Below are 22,839 nucleotides of genomic sequence, written 5' to 3' on the forward strand. Positions count from 1 at the left end.
GTGAGAGAAGTACGAAGCTTCTTAGGACACGCCGGTTTTTACCGACGATTCATCAAAGACTTCTCTAAGATAACTAAACCTTTAACCGGACTATTGATGAAAGATGCTGATTTCATATTCGATGATAACTGTTTAAAAGCATTTCAAGCGCTTAAGCAAGCATTGATCTCCGCACCCATAATGCAGACACCCGACTGGAATGAACCATTCGAAATAATGTGCGATGCCAGCGATTATGCTGTAGGTGCTGTTTTAGGACAACGAAAGGATAAAAAGCTTCACGTTATATATTACGCAAGCAGAACCCTGGATGAAGCGCAAATGAATTACGCCACTACCGAGAAAGAACTCCTAGCAGTTGTATTTGCGCTAGATAAATTTCGTTCTTACTTGGTCGGAGCCAAAATAATAGTTTACACTGATCACGCTGCTATCAAGTACCTTTTAACAAAAAAGGATGCTAAACCTAGACTCCTAAGATGGATCTTGTTGCTACAAGAATTCGATTTAGAAATCAAAGACAAGAAAGGAACTGAAAACGTAGTAGCAGACCACCTCTCTAGACTTGAGAACCTTGAACCGGAAAGAACCTCAATTAACGATGATTTCTCGTACGATAAACTTATAGCTACTTTGGAAGAGAACAACTCCGACATGCAAGTAGAAACCACCTTAGCTATATCTGTCACACCATGGTACGCTGATCTCGTCAATTATTTAGCCGCCGGAATAATTCCGCCCACTTTATCCTACCAGCAGAAGAAACGATTCTTTTACGACATAAAACACTATTACTGGGACGATCCCTTACTTTTCAAAAGGGGCCCCGATGGTATTTTCCGTCGATGTATACCCGAAGAAGAGGTAGAAAATATAATCCAACACTGCCACTCCGCTCCTTATGGTGGACACACAAGTACATCCAAGACCTGCTCTAAAATTCTACAAGCCGGCTTTTATTGGCCAACTATATGGAAGGACGTACATGCGGCTATTAAGGAATGTGACAGATGTCAACGCACGAGAAACATATCTAGACGTGACGAGATGCCACAAAAAGGTATTTTGGAAGTAGAGATCTTCGACGTGTGGGGAATAGACTTCATGGGACCTTTTCCATCCTCTTTCGGTAACAAATACATACTCATGGCAGTTGACTACGTATCAAAATGGATCGAAGCTATAGCTTCTCCAACAAATGACACCCGAGTAGTAACTAGACTCTTTAAGAATATAATATTTCCGAGATTTGGAATCCCAAGAATAGTAGTCAGTGATGGTGGATCGCACTTTATATCCAAGGTACTCGAAAAATTATTATTTAAATATGGCGTGAGACATAGGATAGCGACACCTTACCACCCTCAAACCAGTGGACAAGTGGAAGTATCTAACAGAGAAATCAAGCAAATACTAGAAAAAACAGTCGCCACTTCAAGGAAAGATTGGTCATTGAAATTACCAGAAGCTTTGTGGGCATACCGAACTGCTTATAAAACCCCCCATAGGGACGACCCCATTCAAGCTCATATATGGAAAATCCTGCCACCTCCCGGTAGAGTTAGAACATAAGGCCTATTGGGCTATTAGAAACCTGAATCTAAACTATAAAGCCGCCGGTGAAAAGAGAATCCTTGACATAAACGAATTAGAGGAACTCAGAAGAGACGCCTATGAAAATGCCAGAATCTACAAAGAAAGAACAAAACAATGGCATGACAAGCGTATATCAAGGAAAATCTTCAAGCAAGGCGACGTAGTCCTTTTATTTCACTCTAGACTAAAGTTATTCCCGGGAAAACTACGATCCAGATGGTCAGGACCTTTTCATATCACTAACATCTTTCCCAGTGGAGCGATAGAAATTAAAGGCAAATCCACAAAACCGTTCACCGTAAACGGGCAACGTCTAAAACACTATCACTATGCGGAAACCAATGGAGATTCGCAAATCCTACACTTAGACGAAACGCCTCCAGGATTAATAGATTATATTTAACAGTTTCTTTGTCGAGCTTGCGACATTTAAACAAAGCGCTTAGTGGGAGACAACCCACGATTATTTTATTATTTCCTTTTATTATTATTATTATCTTCCTATTTCTTCCTTAATTATTCTTTTAATTTCTGTTTAGTATTCATTCCTAATTCATTTTAATTTAATAATAACTTTTCTTCCTTCTTTCGGCATTTGGCCAAATCCTGACTAAAACTCATGTTTTCTTTTCTCTAGCTAACACTAACCAGATGGGACATATTGATCGTATGGGTATAAAATTCAGAGGAATGGCTCAGAAACAAAAGTTTGAAGAACTAGCCACTAGAGAGATGCTACCTAGTTTATATGCTGATGATTGGGCTATGACTGCCCTTGGACTGAGACAAAGTGTCCTGTATTTGCTGAATCAGATAGGATGGGAGACATCCCCTATCCTGAGACATTTCACCACCTACCGGAGACTCACACTAGAATTCCTTAGCTCATTAATCTATCTACCCAGCCATGGAAAAGGAATTAGCAGAGGTTTTATCCAGTTCAGAATGTTCAACATGGAGTACCAATTTAATATTAGAGACTTTACCAACCTTTTGGGTTTTCCTACCTCCTTTGACACATTCACAGTAAGCCAGGAAGAACTTTTTGAATATAGAGAACTTGAACACTTTTGGGGTAAGTTGACTGGAAATGACGAGCCCGAGGAACATGAGTTTCTCTCTGGAAACATACACAACCCGGCCTTTCGCTATTTCCATAAGATCCTGACCCACATTTTATTTGGGAAGAAGCCAAATAGTACTTCAGTTTCACGTGATGAACTCTTCATCATATTTTGTGCTTCCCAGAACCGTCCAGTAAACGGTGCCACTTTTATGTTAGCTAATATGGACCACCTTATCCAGGATGAGCGAGCACCAATCCGAATAGGCGGTTTGATAACTATGATAGGTAATGCTATTGGATTACGTCAGCCTATGCTTGACCTAAGCCCTTTTTGTGGCATTACTACTATGAGTATACCCTTCCTCTTCAACACTATGTTTATAGCAAACCTAGGGTCTGACGAGTTTGAGCTTATTATTGATAACCAAGTTCTTTGCCTTTTCACCATGCCCGATCCTAGGACTAGTGTTCATAACCGCAGTAACTGGCTCTACAACCTGAACGAAACCCCCTCTCCGGCTAGATCCACTGAATCCATCCAGGACTATGAGATTTGTGATGACTATGAGACTTATGATGACCAGATCCCTCATGCTGAATCTGACCCTCAGACACCATCTGGCTATTATGATATTGACCCTCCTCCTCAGCCAGTTCAGACCGAAGAATCAGCAGTATCCGACCTCCGGCATCATACGCCCGGAACTGATTATAACACCGCCATTGAAGCTTTGATGTCAGAACAAGGCGCCCTCAGAGAAGAATTTACTGACATGAGACACGAAGTTCTAGGATACATGAGCAGTATGACAGATCAGTTTCACGAGTTGCTACATCGTGTTAACTCTTTTGCTCCTCCGGCCAGAGATCGTGCAGATGGATAGTATTTATTTGTTTTTCTTAGTTATTTAGTTTTAAGCTAGATTATTCATTAATGTTATTTGAATTCATGTTCGCATTTGTTTCCGTTTCGCATTTCTTTTGTTCTTCTTTCCAATATTACATTATGATCATTTTATGGAAGTTATTTATTTAATTTTATCATGCAATAGCTATTATGTTCTCTACTGTTGCTACCTATGACTTATTATTATACAAAGTAAAATAAGCATGCAGGAGAAATTAAATTGCAGAATAAATCATTCAGTAGAAAACAAACAAAAATAAATAAATAATAATAACAATATATAATAACTTACCTGAAGGACGCTAGCTGAACATTGGCCAAACAGACAGTGTGACGAGCGTCACACATTCTGTCACGGACGTCACACTAAGAACCTGTTACGCCCGTCATGCACCTGTAACGAGCGTAACGCCCTTCAGACTAGGTGAACGTTAAGGAGCCGTTGGAGACGAACGTTACACCCCTTCAACTTTTTATCTTCCCCATTTATTCACATTTACCCATATTCATTCACTTTTCAACCACCTCCTTTCCAACTTCCAAATTCTTTTCCTATAAATACCCACCAAACCTTCCTTCATTCACCACAAACCATTCTCTCCTATCAAATACATTTCTTTTCTTTCCAAATCACTCATTCAAAATTCGTTCATCACAATGGCAGGAAATCAGAATTTCGGAAATATCATCTTCCGATCCGAAGATGAAAATTATCAAAGGGAGCAATTCGAGCGTTTCCAACAGCGAGGCGTCGTTTCCACCAGGTATCCCGATTTAACTTGTTTACAACAATTAGGATTACTCCAAGGTATCGAATGGATGCTCCGCCTAGCCAACTTAACCTTCCTTTGCACTCATAATCAACCCATTTACCCATCCCTAACCTTAGAATTCTTAAGTTCATACGACTACACCACTCCCGCCGGTGAAGACGAATTTTTAACCGGTACCGCAACCTTCCGTATGTTTAACACCGAGTACTCCTTAACCCAAAACCAATTGAGTACCATGCTACAATTCCCCATAGAAGGTCTGGTACACCCCAGAATCCCTCCAAACTCAAACTGGAACACAGTTGACGTTTTCGGCCTTTTCAAGAAAATTTCCGGTATAGATACCTACAACTGGGAAGAGCTCCTTCTTTCCCATATACATAACCCCACTATCCGGTACTTTATCCGCATCTTGCAAAACACAGTTTTTGGAAGACCGAACAACAGCAAGGTCAACTCAAAGGAGCTTTTCTTCCTCCAATGCGTCTTCGAACCGGATACTCAGGTAAACGCCGCCTCCTTTCTATTTCATCATATCCGCACCTTATGTGCTAGAGGCCGGCAACCCTTTATAATTGGTGGATTAATCACCACCATAGCACTTGGCCTAAACCTAGGGGATAAACTCCAAACTTTAGAATCTCTACCTCCCCTATCTATGGATATCAGCTACTGTCGATCCAGCCGCCTGATTAAGAACAGAGTAGGCGGAGGATATTATCTTATGGTGAACAACCAAGCAGTCCCAAGCGCTGTTCTACCAAATATCACCCTAACTGATGTCACAAACCCCGACCACCACCTCTATGATCTAAACGCTCCCGAAGCCACCGAGCCTTCACAAACAAACCCGCACACGGACGAGTTTGAAGCAATGGAGCAAGGTGATCATCCTCCTACACAACAGTCAGTCCCGCTCAACCCTTCCGGTAATGCAACTGGCTCATCCTCCCAACGTCGTCGACGAAGAAGGCCTGCAACCAACGACGACATCATGGATGCTATTGATGGTATGCAGGCACAGAATGTCGAGATGATGCAAATGATGCGCCAAATGCAACAACAACAGGATGCTAGGAATGCCATAACCGACCAGCGTTTTACTGAGTTGTTCAGCAGGTTCGACAACTTAGACTTACGTCAGAGATCACCAGGTCCAAGAACCAGAGGCGGAAGGCAGCCTTAGTTGTAGTTTCTTTTTCCTTTCCATATTGTATTTCATTTCCTTAAAACATTGGGGACAATGTTTAGTTTAAGTATGGGGGGGGGGGGGGAACCATGTTCTTTCTATTTTCATTTTTCAAGTATGTACCTTTCCCTCCATTGTTATTTTAATTATATTATTTATTTAAAAAAAAAAAACTATTATTTTAAGTTAAGTCCCGAGTGTGAATAAATTTCTATTATCTATTCCCTCAAATTTTCATGAGCCACAACAACAAAAATTCAACACCCAATAAGTATAAAGGTTGCTCATCTTATCGATCTTGAGTCGAATCAAGACAAAGACTACTACCGCCAAACACTCTAAACGAACCCAACACGTTAGATCAGGATAAGTACCTATTATACCAATCCCCTGAACTTTTAGTTTTATAGTAACCCCAAGTAGTTTATACGAGAAATCAGCACCATCTTAATAGCAAACTACGTGGAGAGCCGATGAATATAAGTGAATGATTCCCAAAGTAACATAAAAAAAAAATATTTATATATCAGAAAATGCACTAATTAAGTTAGGTGATCCTTACCAGATCATTTAATCTAAAGGTTGCAGATCATACAAAAACACAATATGAAAGATCCATTATGAGTTGGTTCAGTAGGTATCTGGTACTAAACTTGGTAGGGCGAACTACGGTTCGATCCCCCGCAATTTGCAATGGGCTGAATAACGAAGTTATCCGACTTATGTACCAGAACTTCTAGCTAAAAGAGGGATCATAATCACTAACCGGTTACTCCACTATGTGCGCGAAAAGATAAAGGGCTTAATGTGATTTCGCTAGAATGAAAACGGGTGAAATAAGAATAAAGGAACCAGGATAGCTATCATAGTGTACTTGAACTGATTTGCATAAGGCAGGGTTATCTAGGTTGTGACGGTGGTTGTTGATGTCAAGATTAAACTCAAGTTGCTTCTAAACTAAATCCACTTGCAACCTATTACGAATTGATGTGTGTTTTGAAATTTTATCTGGCTAAAACCTTTAACGAGTTCTATACCGAATTTTGCTTGAGGACAAGCAAAGATCTAAGTATGGGGGAGTTTGATAACACGAAATTATATCATATTTTTGGACTTAATTCAATTAAATTTTATTATTATTTATTTCAGTTCACTTCATTTTATTAGATATTACGCGGCATTTTCTTCCTATTTGTCTCAGGTGGCTTATTTTGAAGCACAAGTAAAAATGGAAGAAAAGGAGGTACAAAAAGGAAAGAAAATGAACCAAATGTCAAAGCCCAACCCAAAACACAAAAGCGCAGGTGCCGTGCATGTGACGGACGTCACAGAGGGCGTGACGAGCGTCACGCCTTGCACACTCCTGTGACGGACGTCACACATGGTGTGACGAACGTCACACCATTCCCCTACATTTTTGGCGCAAGGAACGCCTCAGAGACGTTGAGGAGACGTTGAGGAGTGTTGGGCCCTATATCCACGCCATGCATTTATCCACGTTGAAGACTTTTTGGCAGCGGAAGCGGTTACTCAAACATATATAAATAGCCACTTGCAAAAACCAAAGAGGGTTCCGAAGCTTTTCCACATTTTTCCTTTGCCGTTTTCGCTTTTGCATATTTTATTTTTCCAGCAGCTTAGGCATTGTTTCTTTATTATTTTTACGAGTTCTACTTTATCTCTTTTGCAATTTCTATTTTCCTTTTTCCTTTTAGCATTTAGTTAATTCTTTTCGTACAATAGTTTCTACACCGGAAACTATTGTACACCTTTTTACCGGATCTAACCTTACGTTAGAATCTAGTTTTATTTCCTTCGTTTTAATTTGTTGTTTAACTGAAGAATCCAAGAACAAATCCTACCGGCTTGTGGTGGAGTGTTCAAGACTATTGTTTACCTCATTCAGGTTCTTTAATTATTATTTAATGCTTTGTTTTATTATTTATTTATATTATCTGCCTGGGATGAGTCTGTTTATGCATGATAAATATTTTAGTTTGTTTAGCATGTCTGGCTAATTTATTTAGGTATCGGTATGTAAAGTAAGCGGAATGAAGGAATAAAAACTAAGTCGGTTAAATTAAGTTTAGAATTAAAATCACTCTTTTTACGGTTTAAATTTACAGGTTTAATAACAAAGGTTTTTATGAAAGTAAAAGACATAAAGAAGTTAAAATCAATAGAGCGAGAGTTTGAGGTTTTAACTGGACAGTGTAAATTAGACATTAATTCTAGATCAGGGCGAGAGCAAGTTTTAGAGTTAATTAAATTCCGATCTTTTCCAAAAAGTATTTTTAAAGATTGAATGTGAGGACGAGAGTTAAGCATTCGAATTTAACTATATAACCTAAGTCAACAGAGTGAGAGTTTGAGATAAGGGTGTTTAAACGGTCGGCGTTTTCTTGAAAAGAGTTTCTATGGACTGTATTGCTTTCAAAAAATGGTTTTTGACTTAATTATAAGTGACAGCTACATTAACATAAAATCATGGTTTATTCAATAGAGCGAGAGTTTGAGATAAAACTTTTAATCAATAAAGTCAACTGAAAAGATTTATTTTAAAACCAAGAGACCGACGAAGGATTGATTCCCTAATTACGACGAACTGCATACCGATATCTGCTTTATTAATATTTAATCTAGATCTTAGTTTAGTTTTTAGCTTTCCCCCAAACAATCAAACATTGTTCACCTTAGCTTTACGAAGTAACCTTAGATAACGGTATATCGATTCATAAGTCCCTGTGGGATCGATATCTTTTAAAACTACGCGATAGAACTGTGCACTTGCAGTTTGTACCCATTCTCGACTCACGAAGTCGAGCGATCATGTCATCCTTGTCCAGTTCAATATTAGGCCCATAGACATTTATCCTGTTACGCAGGATGGGCAAATTCCATCTAGGTCACTCATGTCCCTTAGCATGCTTCGTGGAGTATCCATCAACTGTCTTTATGGTCATCCAGTTACGGACAATGTTTGATCAGTAATAAGGCACTCGACTCTACATCTAGGGTCCATAGCGGTTTCAGGTCGAAGGGTGGTATACACCATTATCACCATGAGAATAACTTATGACACTTTGCATAACATTCTATATAGTATTCTCATTGCGGGTTAATCCAGTATAAATATTACTCTTAATATTCATACCTATGTTTAGGACTTGATAACTCATTATCCATGATCCATGAGATGTGATCATCAGTCTATATACATAATAGTCTTAATGCTTGAATGTTATCCCACTTCACAATAAAGCTCGACTATGGATACTTTAAGAATAATGTCCTTATGTTTAATGTGATCTCATGATTAAGTCACACTTGATACATTAAACGGACTATCTATTCTAGGGACTTTATTAGACAAACATAATAAAGAAAAAGCCTTTTATTATTAATAAATAATTCAATACAAGTACCAAAAGTATTGACCTCTAGGGCTTACACCAACAGAAACTACCCGGGTCTTTTAGTTTGGGAGGCATGTTATTTTGGATTATTGCGCTACACTCAGCAGTAAGTGTAACTGTTTCATTATCCTCGATATTTTTCTTATTGGATAGGATCTCTTTAAGAAATTTGGAATATGAGGGCATTTGCGTGATGGCTTCTGTAAAGGGAATTGTAATGTTTAGTTGCTTTAGAAGTTCAACAAATTTCCTAAATTGCCCTGCAGTTTTAGAATTTACGAGTCTTTGAGGATACGGTATGGGTGGTTTATAAGGTGGTGGAGGCACATAAGGTTTTTCTTTCTCTTCAGCCTATCTGGTATTATCTTCCTTCTCCTTCGGTTCACTTACCTTCTCAGTTGTTGTTTTGTCTGGTTTTTGGTACATGGCAGGATTTTGGAGTCTTGGATCTACGGGTCCGTTTAGTTCTTTTCCACTCCTCAATATAATGGCATTTACATGTCCTTTTGGATTAGGTTGTAGCTGTCCAGGAAATATGCCAGCGGGAGCGACAGTAGATGCTTGTTGTTGAGCCACTTGTGAAATCTGTGTTTCAAGCATTTTGTTGTGGGTGGTTAAGGCGTCTACTTTGCTCGCTAATTGTTTGAGTTGCTCACTAGTATGTATGTTTTGGTTCAAGAAGTATTTGTTTGTTTGAGCTTGGGTAACTATCAAGCTTTCCATCATTAGTTCAAGGTTGGACTTCCTAGGCATGTTAGGAGCATTATTAGTTAGCTTTTGATATCCAGGCGGAACAACGGGTGCTTGGCCAGGTGCATACAGGGCGTTGTTATTCTTATACGAAAAGTTGGGATGGTTTTTCCAACCTAGGTTGTATGTATTCGAGTAAGGGTTTCCTTGTGTGTAATTCACTTGATCGGTTGGGACTCCTGCCAATATCTGACATTCTGGTGCAGTGTGTCCAGGAGTTCCACATAACTCACAGTTGGGAGTCAAGGCAACCACGGTGGTTGCGGTTGGTATGGTCAAGTTGTCTAACTTTTGAACAAGGGAATCTACCTTTACATGGACGTGGTCAAGGCTACTGATTTCGTACATTCCACTTTTTGTTTGGGACTTTTCTACTGGAGTTCTTTCACCTCCCCATTGGCAATGGTTTTGGGCCATGTTTTCAATGAGTTGATAGGCTTCGTTGTATGGCTTGTTCATAAGTGCACCGCCCGCGGCAGCGTCTACTGTCAATCTTGTGTTATACATAAGCCCATTGTAAAATGTGTGAATGATAACCCAGTCTTCGAGACCGTGATGTGGACATATCCTCATCATGTCTTTGTATCTCTCCCATGCATCATAGAGAGATTCTACATCCTGTCGCAACTGAAATGCGAAAAAAAAAACCGGCGAAGGAAAAGAAACAAAAGAGTCGCCACCGTTAGTTATTTATCCCAAAGGAGGGAAAAGAAACGATCGAAGAAAACCTGAAGAAAGGAAAAGACAAGGTCTCGCAACCAAATCTAGGGTTCGGGAGTCGATTATGCGAAGGGAAGGTATTAGCACCCCTACGCATCCGTAGTACTCTACGGGATCCACTCTTGTTGTTCTAGTCTAAAGGGTGTGTGTATATCTAATGTATTATCTGCTAAAAGAAGGTTAAAAGAAAATGAAAATGACTCGCAAGGATGTCGCATCCACTGCCTACGCATCTCATCTGAGTATGAGAATCAGAGTCTTCGTAGCTCGGTTACCTATGGGATAAAGAGAAGTGTGCTCTCTAAGACATCGCGTCTTATGCCTACGTATCTCATCGGGAATGAGAATCAGAGCAAAACGTAGTTCAGCTAACTACGGGAACAAGGGTCTCGATTGCAACTAGGGCAAGAGAAAGGGAATGTCTCGATCGCAACGAGGGCGAGAGAAAAGAATTGCAACAAGGACGAAAGCAAGCAAGGATTAGTTGTTAGTTGCCAGTCAAAACTCGGCAAGACATCGCATTTCGTGCCTACGTATCTCATCTGAACATGAGAATCAGAGTTGTCGTAGTTCGACTAACTACGGGTTAAGGATTGCCATCTGAACATGGACTTACAAAAAAGGACACCAGTTATGTCAAAGGAAAGTGGGCAATGTGTTCAACGTCCTAGCAATAGGTGTCGCAGCTCGCTGGATCGAGTCTTAGGCAGTTACCTCTTTGCAATAGAACGGACTGACATGCCACAAGATTGGAGACATACGGGAGGTTTAAAAGTGGGGAAGCTCTGCCCTAGAGTTGTCATGCAATGTGGACCTATGTGTTAGGATTTACAAATGGGAACATCTACCTAATGTTAGCATGCAAAGAATAAGGGAATTCTACCTATGTTATCATACAAAGGGTTCTACCTAATGGGTGCTACCTAAACGGAACAAGAGTCGATGGATGGAGGAAGGAGAGGTGCCAAGGATAAAGGTAGATGGCGATGCCTGAGGAAATCGACTTACAGGTAGATGGCGATGCCTGAAGCAATCGACTTACAAGAGAAATGGTGATGCATGAAGCAATCGACTTACAAAAGGATGGATGAATACGTGCTGGTTCTGTTAAGTTTTGAAAATGATTACTCGACGTTGGATCGAGCTTTTGATCTTGTTTTGAAATGATTATCGAATGTTCGTTTTAATTCTTGTATTAACAGATGAATAAAGAATGAAAGAATAAATATTATACACTTCATGGGAGAGGGGTACATTTGTTATGAATGGGGATGGTTCATGGCAATTCAAACAATAAGAATATATGCCTCATACATCATACAAGTAGGCAACATCCAATCAAATCAGATAAATAAACAAGTATATAATCCAATCAAAGAATCAAAGAATGGTATAATGGAGCATTAAGCAATGCATGGGAGTATGAACATGTCAAACAACCAAGCAATGACATGCATGGATGAAAGAAATAAGTATAACAAATATCATATGAAAATATGTACCAAAAGGGTTCACTGAATAATTTAATCAGGAAATGCGGTAAGGATCAAATAAAATCAAGATACAAGGCCTCTAATACATGACATATGAGATGAACAAGGGAGGATCAAAAGATCTCTTCAATTGCCATAAGCAATCCCTAAGTCAAACGTCGATCATACAAAAGTCAACTGAAAATTCAAGTCAACTTAAAAATTATCAAATAAATGGCAAATTAATCAAGAAAATTATGAAAAATTAAACTAAATAAGGTGGGGTCAGGACATCATCATCCCCCAAAAAGATTTCAAAAATAATGAAAATTAGTACATGAATTAATTGAAATAAAATACAAGTCAAACTAAAAGTCAACCAACCAAACTAGGTTAAAAAATAAATCCAAAATAAATTGAAAATGGGAAATAAAATTCCAAGAAAATGTCAGATTGACCATGGGACATTGGTCAACCTTCATCCCAAAAATCAAAAGCTAAAAATAATTTTAAGTCATAAAAATAAAATTAGGAAGAAAATGTGTGTAAAAATGGACCATTTAGAATAAATAATTAAAATAAAATATTAATATTAAATAAATATGAAAATAAAAATTAAATAAAATTAAATAAGACATTAAGAAAAGTGAAAAATATTTTTGGGTAATTTTATGGACAAAGAAAATATTTTAAATAATTAAAATCAAAACAGAAAAATAGATGTGAATTAAAAAAAGAAAAAGAAAAGTGGAGTGTGTTAGTGCTAATGGGCCATGAAGTGTGGGGTGTGGACAGCAAAATACGCAAGGCCTAGTCCGAATCCAATATTTAGGTGTGACACCATTAAAATAACATTTTATTAAAAAATTCATGTGACCTTTTATCAATTGGACAACTTTCATTAAGTCACTACAAGACAAAATACAAATAGATGGCCAGGATTAAAACGGTAGCACTAGATCTAACGGTTCTCAAGATGACACGCGGTCATCTTCTTCATTAAACCTTGCCCTAGCCATGTTCATGCAGAAAATGCAGCAATACAATGGTTTTTTTTCAAACTTCCATTCAATAATACGCATGCCATAGTGCACCAAATGAGATGAAATAAAAACCAAAATTCAAGTACAAAATGTGTAGATTATCATGATATCCTTGTTTGAGTAAAATAATGGCTTGATCATGGAGAAATATTGACAATAAGATGTCAATATGGGCACGACATAATGGAAAATCACAACACAAATCCATAACATCAAGAACACAAGCATAAATCAGTAGTGATAATAATGATGAGCATGGTAAGCAAGCATAAGAATGAAGAAAACAATGGCCATGGAAGAGATGATTACCTAGTGGAATGGTGCTTCCTTTGTGCCTCACTTCAAGGGCTTGATAAGAAGAAGAGATCTGACTTGTGATGCTTGCCACGAAATTCCCATGCTCTCCTTTAGGTTTAGGGTTTGTAGCATTTAAATAGTGGTGGATCAAGTGTTTTCATGGGCTTTGAAATAAGTGATTTGTCCATGAGAATAAAAGTGTGAAGTGAGGTGTATTATGTAACACCCCTTTTTCTACCCCAAATTATTTAGCACATAATCAGAGTAAATAAGCATGCATATAAAGAAAAGGGCGTCACATCGACGTTTTCGAAACTTAAAACTTTCAAAAACCAACAATACACCTGGTCATTCAAAATAACACATTTCACTCATCATGAATATTCAAGAAATATGCGTTCGCAACGGAAAATAAAGAATACTCATGTATTTCATAATATGATCCATGTCCCATACCATGATCATCTTCAAATAAAATAAAACAATTAATGACATAAAGCATATCAAAATAAGATACGAGTTCAATACCACTAATCTACCCAGTGTTACATGACCAGAGCATTGACTCATTACCTAATTTCAAACTAAATACGAAAACTCTCCAGCTAATCTTGAGCGAGCTCCCGTCCACCTACTCCAGCAATACTACTCTGTAGTATTTGCACGATACCCATGTAAAGGTAACATTCAAACAGAAAGGGTGAGAATTCAAATCATTATGAAATAGCATAATAAGGCACAATGAATTAAAACAACAATTCAAGAATTCATCACACTTTGTATTATTATATCAATGATATTAACAGACAATCATTCCACATATTTCAATCATACATCACACCCACATCAATTACCACATAATTATAAACGACTCAATGCAAGACAATGTGACTCCATGCATGTGGTACCGTAATGTGAACTCAAAGTTTCACCGATTTCCGATTCAATATCTAGAATCCAAGCCACGCTTCCGATCCGGACAAGACCAAAGCCCTACGTCTATTTCCAATGAAGGATCACCGCTTAAAACTACGCCTAATCCCAATTAAGGATTAACGTCTGCTACGTCTGTTTCCAATGAAGGATCACCGCTTAATACTACGCCTAATCCCAATTAAGGATTAACGTCTGCTACATCTGTTTCCAATGAAGGATCACCGCTTAACCACTTCCACAATGAAGTCAACCATGCTATGAATGAATGCACACATACCAACACATATGTGTAGCACCTCAAATTTGCACCTATCATTATGCGTACATTTTCATATTAGGTCATAGCATATCATGATCCATTGCATAGCATTTGCATTGTTCCCGGTTGCCTCAAGTGCAGACAGTCAAAGAATTAGGTCAAACTAATCTCCTGATCAGTCAATCAAGCAAGCGAAGGAATTTCTCATTGAATCAAGGCCTTGGGGTTTGTCCAACAAGTGCACATGGCTTGGAGGTCTATTTGAAGTATTTTGGTCAAGGGTTGAAGACTTGGAGATCATCAGTTCATACACAGACAGTCCAAAACCCTAAAAAAGGTCAACTGTCAGTCAAAGCAGTGGATGGTGGTCATTCTTGTGGAATTTGGGCACCATGGTCAATAATCAAGAGTTCATACAACTTGGGACATCATTTGAAGTCAAATTCTCAAGGAATTAGGGTTTGGAATTCATCAGTCAATGCATAATCAGACAAAAACCCTAATAGTCAACTGTTGGTCAACCGTCCATTTAATCAGTGATTGGATGATTGGAATTGGTTTGTGAGAGTTCATTCATGTCCAAATAGTCATCATACATCACGCCAAACACCATCATGGAAGAATTTGAAGCCAGATCATGAATTTCCCAAAATGGAAACTGGGCCTGTAACTGAAACCTGCCATAAATGGAAAGTCTTGATCCTCAAACTTACATTTTGATACAAGCCTCAAATGAATTTTTGCCCAACATGAAAGTTGAAGATCTTGTTCTCCCATTTCCAAAAAGTCATAGAACTCTCAATTCCCATGTGTGGTTGGCAAGTTATGATCGAATCGATTTCAGAAAATCTTGAACTTCAAAGGGCCATATCTCCCAAACCGTTTGGCCAATTTTGGTGGGGTTTTTTCCTACAAGTCACATTTGATCCCCTCTTTCCAAAAATATAAATTTCATGAGCCAAAACTTCACCAATCAAAATGGCATATTTTGACCTTTTTCATTTAAATGTAAGTTTGACCAAGAGTTGACTTTTTGACTCAAACATTTTTTCAACATTTGGCCAATTGGAACAGCTCATAAATATCATTTTAAGTGTGTTTGCAAGCTCAAATTATGCAGCACATGTGAATCATTGCTTAGTTGCTTGGAATTTGCAAAAAAAGGACACTTTCATCATGCTAAACCATGCTACTTCATACCATGCCTTGTACCTCAAAAGGACAGCAGCATTATGCATCATTTACTGTCATTTGAAGCCTCATTTGCAGCCTAAAAAATCAGCAAAACAAAGGCCATGCTTGCTTGCTTGATTTTGGAGAAAAAGTACAATTTGCAACCATACCTATCCATACTTTCATGAGCCATGCTTTGTACTCTAAAACAGAATTTTAGGAGATGATTTTCTGTCACTTAGTAACCCTAGTTGCTGCCAAAAAAACCACAGAACTTCACTCATGCAAAAACTCATTCTTGGCCATTTCTCAAAATCTGCCAAAAAAAACTTCCAAAGGACTAAGCCTTGCCTTGCCTAAAACAACATCCATACAACCTTTTGAACCTATTTTCATCACCATTCTTCATCTGTAAGAGGGTTTTGGGGACTGTTTTTGTAAAGCATCATCAATGGCAAAGTTTGGTTAAACCTATTTCAAGCTGTTTCAAGCCCAAGCATCTTCACCATTCATCATTTAGAGCATAAGTCTACATCTGTTTGAGCTCATAACATCAAAACAACAACTGTTTCACTCATTTCTTCAAAATCAAGTAAGATATCAAATCTCTCTATTTCTAAAATCATGAACTACATCTTGTAGATCTTTTTGCCATGAGCTTACTGTGCTTTGAATCGAAGGAAACGGTTGAGAATCGAGAAAGAAATTTGAAATCCAAATTTGATGTTCATTTACATTTTTACTTGATTTGTCCATTTTAGCATGATTTGGGATTAATGGAGTTTGGTTTAGGTTTGAACATGTTTAGATGCACATATTGGTGTTTTTACATTTTAATTTGAAAAAAAAAAAGAAGAAAAAAATTCAACCTGGTTGTTACTGTAATGTGTTTATGCTGCTGTTACTGTAATGTGTTTATGCTGGCTACTGTAATTGGTTTTTCTGCTGCCTTGCCTTGTTTCTAAATTAAATTCCAAAAGGCCTGGGGCGAGGGGGATTCGAACCCCAGACCCTTGCTTCAAATACCAAATGTTTTACCACTGGGGCGCGATGCCAATTCAATTATTAAATGCCTTCTAAAATATATATTTAAAAAGGAGCGCTGCTACTGGGCGCGTTGACCGGGGCGTTGACCCCCCCATTGTTTCTTTATTTATTCCATTAATCCATTTAATTTTCAATTTTTATTTCATTTAAATCACTCAAACTTACAAAAATCATAACTTGTTCATTTTTAATCCAAATTTAATGGGATTTTTTGTGTTGTGTCCATCATGATCTCTACTTTTTTATCATTATTTTTCCAGAATTTTTGGATGAGTGGTTTTTAAATGGCCTTAGGGTTTATGACATGTGACCAAATTTTGTACACTTTGCCAAATCAATTGTGAAATAATGAGAATGTATCCAATGGCTCCCAAATTTTTTGTGCTTAAACTAGACACATTCATGGTGATTTTGGTATAAAGTTTGTGAATTTATCATTTGTGGTTTGTGAGATATGATTTTTTGAATTAGGGTGTGACAATTTGTGTCACACCATTGATGACCAACTTCATGATTTTCATTACCATGCTTCTTGACCTCCAATTGATCTGATATTTTGCATGAACCTACTCCTGTATGTCTAGTTTACATGTGAATTTTCTTGGATTTATTTGTGGCATTTCCTAATTGTTTGAGATTTTCTCCCCTGTCTAGTCATATGTTGACTTTTTGTGACACTTGTTCCTATTTCATTTGTGAAATTCTCATACTTTATTGGATGGACATGAAATTTTACATGAGATAACTAGACATCCTCATCTTTGCCATGGTTTTGATCCCATTCATTTATCATATGCTATCACTGATTTATGAATTTTCTAAGTTGATGCATGTTTGGTTGACTTCTTTGAACATGTTCAAAATTGCTTTGACTTTCTTATTTTCATTGACTGCCTTCCACTTGTCCAAATGAGATGAAATTTGACATGCTTACCATGCTATGGGTTGTGATTGATCATGATTTATTTGGTGATTTTTGGAAATGTTTAAGATTGCTTTTGAGTTAAGTCTTGCTGTTGACTTCTATGAGCTTCTATTTGCTATACTTTGACCTAAATGGTTCATGAAATGATGATGATGATTGATATGAATGTGAACCCAATTGGTTTTGTTTCTTAATTGTTTGAACATGATTTTGGATACTTGCCTTTTGCTGTTTTGACTTTTTCATTCCTTTTTGACCCTAGGCTTGTCCTAGTGGTCCTGCTACTCACTTTTGAGCTTGTGATTTCAGGTTGACCATCAAATGGCCATTAAGACCAATTCTTTTGATTGAGCTTACTCAAGTATCATTGTCTAACCTGTTTGTTTTGTAGTTAGTTTGGCTAACATGCCTTAAGCTTTGTGCCTTGCACATCCACTTGCTTGTGTGGACTGGTAGATGTCTGCTTCATTTTGTTTTGTCTGACTTGTATACTAACTGTGCTTGACTGATTTCAGGTACTTTAGTTGCTTTTAGTTCCTTGTGAACTTTTTGCTTTGCTTTGCTTGTATAAGCAATTTGCATTGAGGTATGTCTCTTTGTCTTCATGTAGTCTGGAAGACCTGGCCTGTTACTTGGCCAGGCAACTGTCTGAAGTCCTCCTTAAGAGGCAATGTTTGTGGATGTTTAACTTTGTCCTTGCATAGAGTCAAAGTCCTCCTAAGTGAAGAGGCAATTGGTGGAAGGTAGGGATATGCAATCTATCCCCCACTATTCAGTGTGTCATCCGCTTTGCTCACACCACTGTGTTGATGCATTGCGGATACAAACCCAAGATCTTGTACAATTGTACAGTTGAGTCAGTTTTAAATGTGTAGAAGGGTTCCCACTTTCTGAACCCACACATTCATGTCTTGAGCTCTCCCAGGCCAGGGATAAGAGCTGTGAAGTCTTATCTTCACTCACCTTTCATTTGCTTCACCTTAGCCCCTCAATGGCAAGGTTAAGAGCACCTTTTACCCTATTCCAGTTGGCCCTAGTGCCTAACCTTTTGCTTGAGCCTCTTGTATGCATATAGAGTGTGTTTTTTTGTGATTGTGATTGCCTGTTTGCTTTGCCTCTTTAGGTTTAGCTTAGACTTGCCCTTGTGCAAGATAGGTTGTGCTTGATTTGCCCTTGTGCAAAGTCAAGTCTGTGTGGCTTGCTCCCTGTGTGAGCCATGTTTAGAGTTGTTAGGCCGAACTACGGCAACTCTGATTCTCATGTTCAGATGAGATACGTAGGCACGAGATGCGATGTCTTGTCGAGTTTGACTAACCACTAACACTAATTCTTTTCTCTCACCCCTGTTGTGATTGAGATATCCCCTTTCTCTTGCCCTAGTTGCAATTGAGACCTTGCTTTTTCCTGTGCCTGTCCAGGATAGGTTGGCCCTTGTGCCATTTAGCTAGAAACCATAACTTAGGGTTGATTTTGCATGACGACATCTAGGCTCGAGTCGTAGTCTCCCTAGTTGTGTCTCCCTCTGTTATCTGGTTAGGCTAGTCCTTTATCCCCGCGTAGGGGAACTACATCGTCCTGATCTTCATACCAGATGAAGTATGTAGGCAGGAGATTGAGCTGATCTCTCCGGGCGCCCTTTTCTTTTGTGTGTGTTGTTTGACCTTTGCTAGGCTCGAGTCCCCGTACTCCTTAGCATTTGCTGTCTGTTTGTGTGCGTTTGACAGTTATAGGCTGAGTCCCCGACTCCCTATCTATCTGTTGTGTTGTTTAGGTTCGGACGTCAATGTAAGTCCAGTGATTGGCATTTGGGCTCCACGTTTGCCTCTTTGCGTGTGTTTAGGTTCGGATGCTGACATAAGTCCAGCGATTGGCAGTCGGGCTCCACGTTTGCCTTTGTCTTGTTTTGTTTGTGTGCGTGTCAGCCGAGCTACGAATGCTCTGATTCTTCTCTCGTCCGAGAAGATACGTATGCATAGGATGCGATATCCTAGCGAGCATGTGTCGTTTCCCCAGTCCGAACTACTTCGACTCTGATGTCTATGCCTGATGGACTAAGTAGGCCCAGGATGCGATATCCTGCCGAGTTCAGTCTCAGTCAGTCTCTTGTGTTTCTTTCAGCCAGTGTGTGTGAATATTTGAGCAGTGTTTAGCAACCAATTTTCCTTTCTAGTGTGCGTGGATCCCGTAGAGTACTACGGATGCGTAGGGGTGCTAATACCTTCCCTTCGCATAACCGACTCCCGAACCCATCCTCTTTGGTCGCAAGACCATGTTCTTTCCCTAGGTTTACTTCGAGCGTTTCCTTTCCCTCTTTTGGGATAAATAACGCACGGTGGCGGCTCTGTTGTTTCTTTCTTTTCCCGCCGGTTTTTCGCGTGATGCGACAGCTGGCGACTCTGCTGGGGAAATAGAGAAGTTGACCTATGCTGGTCCATCTTCCCTGAGCGAGTCTCTCCTAGCGCTCTCTAGGTTAGGGTTTTGGTTGCTTTGTGCTGTGTTTATTTATTGCATTCATTATTTACTGTTTGCATTCATTGTCTATTGTTTGCATTTATGTTTGCATTAAATGTTTGCATTTATTCATCTGTTCACCTGGCTGGTTGTTTGTTTCTCTCGGTGTGGGGGGAAGAGTCAGTTGAGGTAAAAGGTCCAATACCCAGACCATGAGTGCAATCTAGGATACCTAGGAATAGAGTGATTCATGGGAAGCGGGTGGTATGGCGCCACTTAGCGGAACATTGATATCACGAGCAGTTCAGACCCTGGTGGGATGCTGTCGTTACATACTTCGGGTGTGTATATGGCAGTATTCTGCGAAAGGTTATTTATGCTGCGTTTCTCTCAAGCCTTACCCTGGCCTAGACTACACCCGTGAGTGGGGAAGGGTTATTCATTACAGGTACCGTTGGTGACTTTGGTTCTGATGGTGACTTTTGTTCAGACAGTGTTCAGTTGACCTTAAGTTGGATTTACGTTCTGATTTTGACTGAAGCTTCAACCTAGTGATCAGAGATTGCACAACCAGCCAGCCATGTCTGCATCATGTGCATCATAGCATATTTATTTTTTCAAAAGAAACGCAATGAAAAAAAATCAAAAAAAAGAAAGAAAAAAAAACTAATCTCTGCATGCATATCATTTCTCAGGTACATTCCAGAGCTTGTCTACTGATAGAGATGGCAACAGTTCCCGAGCCGAAGCGGAAGACCTGTTCCTACAGTTTCCACCGTGAGCCGTTGACTCCGCTAGTTGAGTTGGGTAGCCTCGTGACAGACGATCGACTGAAGAGTTTTGTCGGGCGGTATGGAGATATCTTGACAGTATTAAAGACGGTAGTAGATCCAGTGCCTCTGCAGACGCTACTACAGTTTTATGATCCAGAGCTCAGATGTTTCACTTTCCAGGATTACCAGTTAGCACCTACTCTTGAGGAGTACTCTATCCTGTTGAGTATCCCTATTCAGCATCAGACTCCCTTCTTGGACGTCCCAAAGGAGGTCGACTTCGGATTGATTGCCAGAGCTCTCCGTATGAGTGTTGAGGAGGTTAGTAAGAGTTGGAAGTCCAGTGGGGATGTTGTAGGATTGCCTTTGAAGTTTCTGTTAAGGATAGCTAGAGAAGAAGCAGAGAAGGGGAATTGGGAAGTTTTTCACGCACAGTTAGCTGCCATGATCTATGGTATCATCCTATTTCCCAGTATGCCAAATTTCATTGACTTCGCTACCATCAGCATTTTCATCAGAGGGAATCCAGTCCCAACTCTCTTAGCTGATACTTACTATGCCATCCACAGTAGGCATGGTAAGGGTGGAGCCATCAGGTGCTGCTTACCTCTTCTGTTCAAATGGTTCATGTCTCTTCTGCCAGCTAGTGGACCATTTGTAGATACCCAGAGCACTCTTAAGTGGACTCAGAGGGTCATGTCACTCACCTCCTATGATATCAGGTGGCAATCTTACCGGATGGATGTGCGTAACGTCATTATGAGCTGTGGAGGATTCCGTAATGTGCCACTCGTAGGGACTAAGGGTTGCATCAATTACAACCCGGTTCTTTCTCTTCGCCAGTTAGGGTTTGTAATGAAGGGAAGACCACTTGAGGCTGAGGTATCTGAAAGTGTGTATTTTGAGAAGAAGAGTGACCCGGCTAGATTGGAGCAGATAGGGAGAGCCTGGAGAGATGTGGGAGTGAAGGATGGATCCGTCTTAGGGAAGAAGTTTGCCGTTGCTATGCCCGATTACACTGATTGGGTCAAGAAGAGAGTGGAAACTTTGTTGTTACCCTATGATAGGATGGAGCCGTTGCAAGAGCAACCACCTTTGGTTCTCGCTGATAGTGTACCTGCTGAGCACTATAAGCAAGCCCTGATGGAGAATCGTCGGTTGAGAGAGAAAGAGCAAGACACTCAGATGGAACTATACAAAGCTAAGGCTGATAAGCTGCACTTGGCCCATCAACTCAGGGAGGTGCAAGGAGAGGATGCTAGCAGAGCAAGAGGTAAGAAGAGGTCATATGAGGAGATGGAGTCTATGTTAGATGCGGAGCATAGGGAATGTCTGAGGCTGCAGAGAGCAGAAGCCAGTTATCAGAAGAAGATCAGAGACTTGGAGAAGCAACTCAGAGATAAAGACATCCAGTTGAAGAAGGAAGTAGACTTGAGACAGGCATCAGAGGACCGCCTTGGAGGAGAAGTCTTGGAGCTGAGAAGACAGTTGAAAGAGAAGATCACTCCTTTACCAGACTGTTCAGAATGCTCACTGTTGATAGACCAGTGCCATTACCTGAAGACCCTCATTCCGGAAGACCGTCTGTCTTAGTTTGTATCTCTGATTGTATTTTGTTGAGAATCACCTCCAGGCTTGTTGGATGGGATTCATTTGCGTGTAAGCCATCTCTTGGATCTTTTTGTTGAGAATCACCTCCAGGCTTGTTGGATGGGATTCTTTTTTCTTTGTATGTTGTTTATTCAGATATTCTGTTGACATTGGTTGTATGCCTTTTGCCCTTATGTATGTATAAGGATGTCAGCATTCCCTTGTATCTATTTGTTCTCTTGTTACTGCAGGTTGCCATCTTTTCAGGATGGGTCAGGCTCTTTGAATGCCTGAGAAATGAGCATATCATGTGCATCATACGCATCATTAGCATCATACTCATATCATTTTGCATAACAGGTGTTCTTGATCGTGACTTCTCACTCTTGGTTCCTGTTCAGGCAGGATAGCTGATCAACGTCCGCACCGCTACTCAACAAGACTGAATCAACAGAG

This window comes from Lathyrus oleraceus, chromosome 1, assembly GCF_024323335.1.
Source record: "Lathyrus oleraceus cultivar Zhongwan6 chromosome 1, CAAS_Psat_ZW6_1.0, whole genome shotgun sequence".
Taxonomy (NCBI): Eukaryota; Viridiplantae; Streptophyta; class Magnoliopsida; order Fabales; family Fabaceae; genus Lathyrus; species Lathyrus oleraceus.